Here is a 10840-nt window from a genome sequence, read left to right on the forward strand (position 1 = left end):
TGTTTTAACCTGTCGAAGTGTCTTGAGTTACCGAGATACCGAGTCTGATCGGAACATCTTGGGAGGAGGTCTATTCCTTCGTTGACCGTGAGAGCTTGTCATGGGCTAAGTTGGGACTCCCCTGCAGGGATTTGAACTTTCGAAAGCCGTGCCCGCGGTTATGGGCAGATGGAAATTTGTTAATGTCCGGTTGTAGATAACTTGAACCTTAACTTAATTAAAATGAATCAACTGAGTGTGTTACTGTGATGGCCTCTTCTCGGCGGAGTCCGGGAAGTGGACACGGTGTTGGAGTAATGTTTGTGCAGGTTGCTTGTTAGTTTCTCGCTCGCACTTTGCCTCCTCTTCTCGCTCTCTTTTGCGAATAAGTTAGCCACCATATTTGCTAGTCGCTTGCTGCAGCTCCACTTATGTTTACCTTGCCATACCTATAAGCTTAAATAGTCTTGATCGCGAGGGTGCGAGATTGCAGAGTCCCTGTGGCTCACAGATTACTATTACACCAGATGCAGGGCCTGATGATTCCGCTCCAGGAGACGCGTATGAGCTCAAGTGGGAGTTCGACGAAGACTCTCAATGTTACTATGTTTCCTTTCCCGATGATCAGTAGTGGTGCCCAGTTGGGGGTGATTGGGACCGTGTCGCATGTTGGGTTCTCTTTTATTTTGGCGCCGTAGTCGGGCCATGAGTGCTTGGATGATTTAATGTTATTTATGTACTTGATTGACGTGGCAAGTGTAAGCCAACTATGTTATGTCCCCTTTTATTATCATATTACATGGGATGTTGTGAAGATTGCCTAACTTGCGACATATGCCTTCAATGCGATTATGTCTCTAAGTCGTGCCTCGACACGTGGGATCTGTAGTCGCATCGAGGGTGTTACACACCTCGTGAGGTACCCCGCCTTGATCTCTCCGCCTCCTCGTGAGCCAGCCTGACGAGGCCGTGCCTGAGGAGGCTTCGTGTCGTCCGCCCCCCGAGGCTTGGCCCCTCGCGAGGGTCTCGGGTTTGTGTTGGTGAAGATAGGTCGTGCTGGGCCTCCCTTCGAGCCATGCCGCCGGCCGCAGGCAGGCAAGTCTGGGGACCCCCGTTCCCAAAACACCGACAGTAGCCCCCGGGCCCAAGGCGCGCCCGGACTTGGCCGTGCAGGGAGGCGGAAGGGCAAGAGCGAAGCGCCGCAGACCCTAACAGCCTGCGGCCTTGGGCGCCGCGTGGCGGTTGATCGGACGTGGGCGCCTCCACTTCCCCATGGCGCCTCGGTAACTGCACGGATTGGACAAGTCCCTGCATGCAAAGCGGGTCATAATTACCTGCGACCGTGGGGGCCGTTGGTTGGCCATCGCCAGCTATAAGTATGGACCAGCGCGCGCCCTTCCAGTTTGTCCCCCTTGCTTCTCCTTTCTCTTCATGGCCCCGTCGAGGAGGTTCTCGGCCGCAGAGAAGGGGAAGGCTCGCCAGGTTGAGCCCGCCTCTTCCCCACCCAAGCGCGGCCGAGGGCGCCCTCGCAAACATCCCGTGGCTACCACAGTGGCTCCCCGCGGCCGCGGAGGCGATCTTCAGTACAGCGACGGGCAGATTGCCGCGGCCAGGGGGCGCGCTCCGGCTGCGCGCCTCCCTAGGCCGCGCTCTCGCGCTGCTGAAGTGCTACCGGAGTTCGTCGTGTGGTCGGCGGAGCCGACTAGCACCCGGCTTCCACTTCCTTGCTTCCTCCTTGGCAAGCTCCCGGCCGGCGCCCCGTGCGGCCTCTGGCTCCAAGCCGACGGCTGCTGCAGCCGGGCCTCATGGGTCTCACTGGAGGTCTCCGCAGCCGGGAGCCTGTCCCTGGCCCGCGGTTGGCAGACGTTTGCCCGCGCGCGTGGCCTGAGCCGTCGGTGCACCCTACACTTCAAGTTCGACGGCGATGCCACCCTCTACGTGAGGGTGTTTGGGGAAGATGGTCTCCGCGCAGGGTGTTGCCCCGAGGGTGACGACCGCGGCTGGGAACCCAGCTCCGGCGATGATGGAGAGGGCAGCGCTCGCGCGGCTGGCGGCGCTCGGGGTTCCTCAAGCTTCTCCAGTTCTTCTTCAGGCGGCGACTCTTCTAGCGTTGGCCGCGGTCAGCCTCCACGCCGTCGTATCTGCTTGGGATGTGGCAACGTGTCCGCCCGCCGTCGCGCCCTGGTGAAGCGCGAGAGGGAGTCCGCCTGAGCTCTGGAGGCAGCTCGGACCTTCCCTGTGGGCTGGTGTGAGGCGAGCTGCACCAGATTTGTAATTTCTTTTCCTTTTTCCTGCATAACAAAGACAGTAGCATGGAGCCCCGCGGGGGCGTGTTTGGGTTATTGCTGTTAATCATCGTTTTGCTTTCGTTATTGTACCTTCCGGCTACGTGCCCGCGCGAGGATAATTCCCGGCCCCGGCCGTGGGGGGCGACCGACCCAGGCCCTTTGTTTGTGTCGCGGTGCCTGTGGGGCACGGACTGGAGGGGTGCTCCTGTGATGGGACCAGGTCGCGAACCCTTTGAATGACCAGGGTAGGAACACTCACGAGGGCGCTCAGCTGCCCCCCCTCGCGAGGCCTTGCACAAGAGAAATCGAGGTAGGAGAGCGAAAAGTCGGAGAACCACAAGCCAAAGATGGCAACAACTTCAATAAAACTTCGAATGAGAAGGAACGAGCCAACTGCGAAAAGCAAATGAAAAGCCGCGACCGGCACCTAATCTAGTCTTCGACGTCTTCTCACCAGCACAGAGCTAAGTGCTGCCACTGGGCGTGGGAGGGAGCCCCAGGGCCTGAGGCCAGTGCTCCTGAGACTCCGGGGCATGTACAGCCCCAACTCATTATTACGTGAGAGTGTCACGGGCGGCGAGCTTCATAGGCGTTGGCCTTCTTCACAGGCTCCGGGCCTTTTCCAAAACGCGATAGCTTCACAGGCATTTGCCTTCTTCACAGGCTCCGGGCCTTTTCCAAAACGCGATAGCTTCACAGGCATTCGCCTTCTTCACAGGCTCCGGGCCTTTTCCAAAACGCGATAGCTTCATAGGCATTCGCTTTCTTCACAGGCTCCGGGCCTTTTCCAAAACGCGATAGCTTCACAGGCATTCGCCTTCTTCACAGGCTCCGGGCCTTTTCCAAAATGCGATAGCTTCACAGGCATTCACCTTCTTCACAGGCTCCGGGCCTTTTTAGGGGTAGAACCTCCGGAGGTGCTTGATGTTCCATGAGTTCTGGACTGGCACCCCCTCCTGAGTCTCCAAGCGTGCGGAGCCGGGCCTGGAAACATGAACAACTTTGAACGGGCCCTCCCACATGGGAGAGAGCTTGTGCAGCCCCTCCCTGGAGAGAACCCGCCTGAGCACGAGGTCTCCTACCTTGAGAGTTCTGGGGCGGATGTTGCGGCAGTGATATCGCCGCAATGCTTGTTGGTACCTCGCCGCTCGTAGCGCGGCTTCTCGGCGACGTTCCTCCCCCAGCATGAGGTCCATCCCCCGCATGGCGTCCTGCTGCGCCTCGGCGAATGCCAGGACCCGCGTGGAGTGACATCTGACCTCGTGAGGGAGGACCGCTTCGGCTCCGTAGACCAGGAAGAACAGGGTCTCTCCAGTCGGCTTGGTCGCGGTTGTGCGGATGGACCACAACACGGACTGAAGCTCGTCGTACCAACCTCTGCCGCAGGCCTCTAGCTTCTTCTTGAACGTCCTGGTCTTGAGGCCCCTCAGGACCTCCGCGTTGGCTTGCTCGGCCTGGCTGTTGCTTCAGGGGTGCGCCACCGAAGCGTAGCATATCTGCGTTCCAAGGTTAGCACAGTATGTTTTGAAGAGGTTACTGGTGAACTGCGAACCGTTGTCCGTGATGATGCGATTCGGCACCCCGAACCGGCTCACGATGCCCTTGATGAACTTGACCGTGGAACCCGCGGGAATGGTGCAGACAGCCTCTACTTCAGCCCACTTGGTGAACTTGTCCACAGCGACGTAGAGGTAGCGGTAGCCCCCGGGCGTCCGAGGAAACGGGCCCAAAATGTCCAGCCCCCAGACTATGAATGGCCATGAAAGGGGTATAGTCTGCAAGCCTCCTGCTGGCTGATGGATCTGCTTGGCGTGGAACTGGCAAGCCTCACAAGCTTTCACTAGTTCAATGACGTCATTGAGCGCGGTGGGCCAATAAAACCCACTGCGGAACGCCTTGCCGACGAGGGTCCGTGATGATGAATGATGTCCACAGTCTCCGCCGTGTATATCTTCCAGCAGTTCCTTCCCTTGCTCCCTAGAGATGCAGCGCAGGGATACATCATTTGGCCTCTTCCGGTAGAGCTCTCCATCCTTGATGCAGTATGCCGTGGCCTGGCGTGCCACTCGCTCCGCTTCCTCCTTCTCCGGCAGGGCCCCTTGCGTTAGGTAACTCCGGAGCTCCGTGATCCAACATCCCTCCTGAGGTTCCATCGTCAAGAGCAGGCGTGCTCCTGAGGCCGGGCCACAGGCCGGAGCCCCTGAGGCAGGTGGCTAGGGGAGCTCCTCCCGGGGCTGAGCTGTGTTCGACAATGACGGCAGGGCTGAGGGCTTGAAGAGCCGCTCCTCGAAAACGCCAGGCTCCTGAGGTAACCGCCTGGACGCCCATTTGGCGATGTCGTCGGCCTCCTGGTTGGTGCCACGGGGCACAAGCTGCAACTCCAACCACCAGAACTGCTTCTCCATCCTGCGGACCTCCGCTAGGTAGGCTTCCATGTGCTCATCCTTCGGCTCATACACCTTGTTGGAGAAATTGACAAGGAGTTGTGAGTCACCCTTGATGGTGAGGTGTTTCACCCCCAGGGCAGCCGCGACCTTCAAGCCCGCTATTAAACCTCCATACTTTGCTATGTTGTTGGAGACCTTTTCACCTTGCTGGAAGCAGAGCTGCACGGCGTAGTAGAGCTTGTCCTGAGTGGGCGATATAAGCACCGCCCCAGCACCAGCGCCATGCCTGGAGAACGCCCCATCGAAGTACATGACCCAGCCTTCTGGCGCTTCACTTCCCGGGGACAGGGACCGATCCTCGCCGGCCTTGAGGCCTGGCGCCTCCGTCCATTCTGCCACAAAATCCGCCAACGCTGCTCCTTTGATGACTCTGGTCATGCTGAATTTGAGCTGAAACGCTTGCAGTTCTATGTTCCACTCAGCAACCCTTCCAGCTGAATTAGGGCTCCTAAGCACTCTCTCCAGGGGGTATGATGAGACGACCTTGATGGGGTGACCCTGAAAATAGTGCCACAGCTTGCGCGAGGCCACCAGTAGCGCGAGGAGGAGTTTCTGAGGCATGGGGTACCACGCCCTTGCATCCCGCAACACCGTGCTGGCGAAGTACACTGGGTGCTCAACGAGGTGGGGTGCGTCAGTGCTGGCTGCTCCCTTCGGAGACCATGGCGCCTCTTGAGGCAATGAGGCCTCCTGAGATTGGCCATCTGGGAGAGGGGACCCTTCTGCCTCCGGTGCGCCCCTCTGTGGCGGCTGATCCTCCTTAGCCACGGTGGCAGTTTCTGCGGGCCTTCCTTGTCCCTGTTCTGCCTTGTCCCGAGCTGCTACCGCGGTTTTGATTCGGCGCTCCTCTCTGACTACCACCAAGGCTGTGCTAGCGGAGTAGGGAGTGGCGGCGAGGTAAAGCACCAGGGGCTCTTGAGGGCGCGGAGCCACCATGACAGGTGGGCTGGTCAGGTATCTCTTGTGATCCTGGTACGCCTTGTCGGCCTCTTCAGTCCACTCGAAGGGCCCCTTTTTCTTCATTAGCTGGAAGAAAGGCAGTGCTCGTCCCCCCAACTTGGAGATGAAGCGCCCTAGCGCGGTCACGCGCCCCGTGATCTTCTGCATTTCTCTGAGGGTCTTTGGCGGGCTCATGTCTTCCACCGCCTTGACCTTCTCCGGGTTAGCCTCGATGCCTCGGTGGGACACGAGGAAACCCAAGAGCTTGCCCGAGGGGACTCTGAACACACACTTCTCTGGGTTGAGCCGTAGGTTCACTGCGTTGAGGCTCGCGAAGGTTTCCTCCAAGTCTTGTATCAAGGTCCTGGCCTCCTGAGACTTTACCACAATGTCATCGATGTAAGCCTCAACATTCTTCCTGAGCTGCGGGCCCAAGGTGATGTGCATTAGCCGCTGGAAGGTCGCCCCTGCGTTACGCAGCCCAAATGGCATGCATGTGTAGCAGTACACTCCACACGGGGTTAGGAAGGCTGTCTTCTCGACGTCTTCTACCGCCATCTTGATCTGGTGATACCCAGAGAATGCATCCAAGAAGCATAACAGGTCGCATTCCGCAGTGGAATCGACGATCTGGTCGATGCGGGGGAGCAGGAACGGATCTTGTGGGCATGCTTTGTTGAGGTTGGTGAAGTCGACACACATGCGCTCCTTCCCTCCCTTCTTTGGCACAACGACAGGGTTGGCCAACCAATCCGGGTATCGGACCTCGCGAATGACCCCAGCGGCTTCTAATTTGTGGGTCTCTTGGACGATGAAGGCATGCTTTTTTGTGGACTGCCTCCTGGCCTTCTGCTTCACAGGGCGCACATTGGGGCATACGTTGAGGTGATGCTCGATTACACCCCTAGGGATCCCTGCCAACTGGTCAGGCTCCCAAGCGAATACCTTCTTGTTTGCGCGCAGGAACCCGACCAGGGCCTTCTCCTGCTCGGGTTCGAGGTGGGCGCCTATGGTGAAGGTGGCGTTGGTGGACCCGTCCTCATCGACGGGTATCTGCTTGGTTTCTGCCTTGTCTTGGGTGAACAACTGTTTCTTCTTGGCGGGTGCAGCCCCCTTGGGCCCAGGGGTCTCCAAGTCGGTGGGCTGTGCTGACGCTGCCGTCTTGAAGGCGAGCTTGAGCGCCCGCAGCACGTCTCCGGTGTCCCCATGCACAGTGAGGACACTGCTGCACCCGGGCATCTTCATGAGGTTGTACGCCGGTTGCGTCACGGCCATGAACTGGGCCAGCGCTGGGTAGCCGAGATGGCGTTGTAGGGGAGGCCGATGGGGGCGATGTCGAAGTCGACCAGCTCCGTGCGGAAGTTGTCGTAGGTGCCGAAGGTTACTGGGAGCCAGATCTGTCCCAAGGAGCTGGATGACTCGCCCCCAACACCTGAGAAGGGCCGGCTGGGTTGCAGTCATTCCAGGGGTATGCAGAGGAGGTTGAAGGCCTCGACCGAGAGCATGCTGAGGCCCATGCCGCCATTAATGAGGGTCCTGGTGACTGCCACCTGGCAGATGGTGGGGGTGCACAGCATGGGGAGCGCACCCGAGCAGGCCGAGTTGGAGGGGTGGTCCTCCGAGCTGAAGGTCAGGCCGGTCTCGGGCGCCGCCCGGTCCAGGGGAGCCCCCTGCCGTGTGGAAGCGGCGCTGACCCGGCGGATGAACGGCTTGACATGGTGACTTGTAGGCGGCGCCTGCGAGCCGCCCAAGAGGGCCGCGATGACCGGGGGTGTTGGTGCAGCACGATGGGCGGGGGAGAGGTTGCGAGGCTCCATGGGCGCGCGGAGCGCGCGGGACGAAGAACCAGCTGGGGTGAGAGAGGGAGTTGCGATGCGGCCTCCTTGCCGCATGGACAGATGCTGGGATGATGCTTGCCGCTCGTCCCCCGCCGGGCCGGTGGCGGCGTTGACGGCAGGTGACGGGGAACGGTGAGGACGCCCGCGGACAGGGACTGTCTGGGCGACGCGGGAAACGAGCGCGGCCCGGCGCTCGGCGCGGGCCCGACGAGCTTCAGACATGGGCGTGATGGTCGGAGGAGAACGGGGTGGTGGAAGACGAATCCCGGCGCACCCCTACTCGGCGCGCCAAATGTCGGATTTCGGGTTCCGGCAGACCCTTGAGGTTCGAACACTGGGGTGCGCGTGGAGCTTTCGTCTCCTACCTACCTGCACCCCTCCGCCTTGCTAGGATCTAAACTAAGGAAAGAACAACACAAGAGACACAGGGTTTATACTGGTTCGGGCCACCGTTGTGGTGTAATACCCTACTCCAGTGTGTGGTGTGGTGGATTGCCTCTTGGGATGATGATGATGAACAATACAAGGAAGAACAGCCTTGCGAGGGTCTGTTCTTGGCTGGGCGATGAACTGCTGGGAGGAGCTCAGTCACCTTTCTCTCTCTCTCTCTCTCCGTCCGTCCTCCCCCCTGTCTAGCGGGTGGCTGGTCCTATTTATAGGGGCCCTGGTCCTCTTCCCAAATATCGAGCGGGAAGGGAGCCAACAATGGCGGGCTAATATGAAAGGGGACAACTAGTACTAGCTATCCTGACAAAAGTAGTCTTCGCCTGCGCAAAGCTCTGGTGATGACGCCGTCTTGGGCTCCACGGTGACCTCCGTCTCGTAGTCCTCCTGGTCTTGGTCTCATTGCACCGAAATGGCAACCTTTGCCTGATGCATCGGTACTCCGCGGCTGCGCTTGCCCCCCTTGCACCAAAGAGGGAAGGAGGACACTGCGCGGGCTGGCACCCGCCTGGCGCCCTCAGTCGTCATGGCTTGCGTCACGGGCACCTCGTGAGGTACCCCGCCTTGATCTCTCCGCCTCCTCGTGAGCCAGCCTGACGAGGCCGTGCCTGAGGAGGCTTCATGTCATCCGCCCCGCGAGGCTTGGCCCCTCGCGAGAGTCTTGGGTTTGTGTTGGTGAAGATGGGCCGTGCTGGGCCTCCCTTCAAGCCACGCCGCAGGCCGCAGGCAGGCAAGTCTGGGGACCCCCGTTCCCAGAACGCCGGCACAAACTAGACAAGCCTGGAGTGCTTCTTTTAAATGGCCTTTTCCGCTGACCGGGTTTAGAGCCTTTGAATCCGGCAGTGACTGCTGTATCCTGGTATTGTTGCTGTTAATGCGGCGCTTGTGTTTGTTGCGATGTGACCTGCCATTGCCGTCCTTGGTATCTGAAGTACCACGGTTCTTTGATATGTTATTACTGCGAGCCAGCCAGCTGTCTTCTCCCACGCAAAAGCAGGTCATGAGTGTTGTGAGGGCTTCCATAGACTTCAGCTTTTCCTGTCCAAGGTGCCAGGCAAGCCACTCGTCGCGGATGTTGTGCTTGAAAGCTGCTAGGGCCTCTGCATCCGGACAGTCGACGATTTGATTTTTCTTTGTTAGGAACCGTGTCCAGAATTGCCCGGCCGATTCCTCTGGCTGCTGAATTATGTGGCTCAAGTCATCGGCATCTGGTGGTCGCACATAAGTGCCCTGAAAGTTGTCGAGGAATGCGACTTCCAGATCTTCCCAACAGCCAATGGACTCTGCTGGCAAGCTATTGAGCCAATGCCGAGCTGGTCCTTTGAGTTTGAGTGGGAGGTATTTAATGGCGTGTAGATCACCACTGCGTGCCATGTGGATATGCAGGAGGAAATCCTCGATCCATACCACAGGATCTGTTGTACTGTCGTATGATTCTATATTTGCAGGTTTGAAACCTTCTGGAATTTGATGATCCATTACTTCGACTGTGAAGCATAAGGGGTGTGCGGCGCCTCTGTACTGGGCTATATCGCGACACAGCTCCAATGAGTCTTGCCCGCTGTGCTCGGCCCAGCCGGATTTACTTTTACTGTATCCGACGTGACGATTATCGTCTCGCGTAGTGGCGCACCCTCGTGATCCGTAGATCGATCTTGCATGTTTTTCTTTGTCCTCCAATACGTCTCGCAGGTCTGGCGTATTTTCCCATGCCTTTTTATTTGAACGGCGTCGGGGTGCATGCTGAGCTTTTGGCTGGAATGCCTCTCTGTCGTGGCCACAAGGTGGCCGGTCAACCGCGTCGTACGCTTCTTCCTCCAGTCGGGGTAGCAACCTGCATTTTGGGTAACTCTTGGAGGGGCGTTTGAGTTTATATTCCTCGGCCGCCAGGACTTCAGTCCATCTGTCAGCTAGCAGATCTTGATCAGCTTGAAGCTGCTGCTGCTTCTTCTTAAGGCTATTTGCTGTGGCTATAAGCCGGCGCTTGAAGCGCTCTTGTTCGACGGGATCCTCTGGCACGACGAATTCGTCATCGTCGAGGCTTGCCTTGTCTTCGAAGGGAGGCATGTAATTATCATCCTCTTCCTCTCTATCTACCGCTCTCTCATGAGGGCTGGCTTCTCCATCCTCCTGTGCTAAATCTTGCTGGAGGGGGTTGTCTTCGGCACTGTCCGGGGTGTTCTTATCTCCTGTGCCGGAATCACCGTTTTTGCTTTGGCGGGAGTTAGAGCGGCGCCGCTGACGCCGGCGCTTAGGTTGCTTCTTGGAGGGGTCAACCTCCACTGTTCCGTCGCCATTGCCTTCTTTGGGTGTGTCCACCATATATATGTCATACGACGAGGTGGCTTTCCAGTGCCCTATAGGCGCTGGTTCCTGTTCGTCTCCTGCATCGTCGTCCATACCGTCGATGTCTTCAGAGTTGAAGTCGAGCATGTCGGCCAAGTCATCGATAGTGGCTATGAAGTGGGTGGTGGGTGGGCGTCGAATTTCTTCGTCGTTCGCATCCCAATCTTGCCGGTCATAATCCGGCCAGGACTCTCCTAACAAAGAGAGAGACCTTAGTGAATTCAGTATGTCGCCGAATGGCGAGTGTTGAAAGATATCCGTGTCAGTGAACTCCATGATCGGTGCCCAATCGGATTCGATTGGCAGGTGCGCGGATGGTCCAAAGTCTGGAGGAGAGTCCGGTGATGGGGAGTCACGGGCCTCGCGAAGGACAAGGTTGGTGTTCGGTTCGATCTCCATTGAGGCTGCTGCCTCCGCGGCGGGGTCTAACCACCCGCCCTCGGATGGCGCAGTTGGCTCCGAATTAAAGGTCGGAGCAGCTGCAGGTGCGGTCTCGAGGACACTGTTCGGTGGCAGAGCTAAATCATGCCCGTTGTGACAGCGCGACGCACTCGGCAGG

Source organism: Triticum dicoccoides, chromosome 2A (assembly GCF_002162155.2).
Source record: "Triticum dicoccoides isolate Atlit2015 ecotype Zavitan chromosome 2A, WEW_v2.0, whole genome shotgun sequence".
In the NCBI taxonomy this organism is placed as follows: Eukaryota; Viridiplantae; Streptophyta; class Magnoliopsida; order Poales; family Poaceae; genus Triticum; species Triticum dicoccoides.